Source organism: Apis dorsata, unplaced genomic scaffold, assembly GCF_000469605.1.
Source record: "Apis dorsata unplaced genomic scaffold, Apis dorsata 1.3 scaffold_676, whole genome shotgun sequence".
Lineage (NCBI taxonomy): Eukaryota > Metazoa > Arthropoda > Insecta > Hymenoptera > Apidae > Apis > Apis dorsata.
In genome coordinates, this window is record NW_006263858.1 from 136631 (window position 1) to 137343 (window position 713).

The window sequence follows — 713 nt, forward strand, 5'->3', positions numbered from 1 at the left end:
AATAAAAATGCTAAAAAATTTATACATACTTTCATTAAATCAGAAAGAATAGCATAATTTTAGAATAAATCTAAAATATAATTCTATTAGTAAAATTTTAAATTTAGTTATTTGTGAATATATTTATTGAATAAATATAACATATATATTGACTAATAAACAATTAATTTATGAATACATTTACTGAATTAATATATTAAGTGTAACATATTTATGATATGCCTTTTTTTAATAAAGATTTAGGAGAGCATTAAGCATACATTGGATGATTTCAGCAACTAGGTTAGGTTATATCTCTATTCTAAATGAAAAGAACTAATTGCAATTCTAATTTCGCTTAGAATAGAGATACAGAAATGTATAACTTGTTGCTAGAATTATTTTGTATATTTTTAAACTTTTCTAAATTATTAAGTAGACATGTCATTCACATCGTTTGTTGACATTATCTTTTTGATCAAATATTCATGATTCCATATATTCATCAATGAAAATCAATTAAAATAAGTAATGAGAAAGGAGATATTTAAAAATAGATATCGTACCTAGACCAAAATATCAAAACAATTTTTTTTTTTAAAGTACAAATCCATTTTGGCTGAGGTGCGATTAACTTTTTTCCTGTTCTCATTAGATTTCACGAAGAAATTAAAGAAAATTTAGAACTAGAAGTAATACATATATATATATATATATATATATATATATGTAAT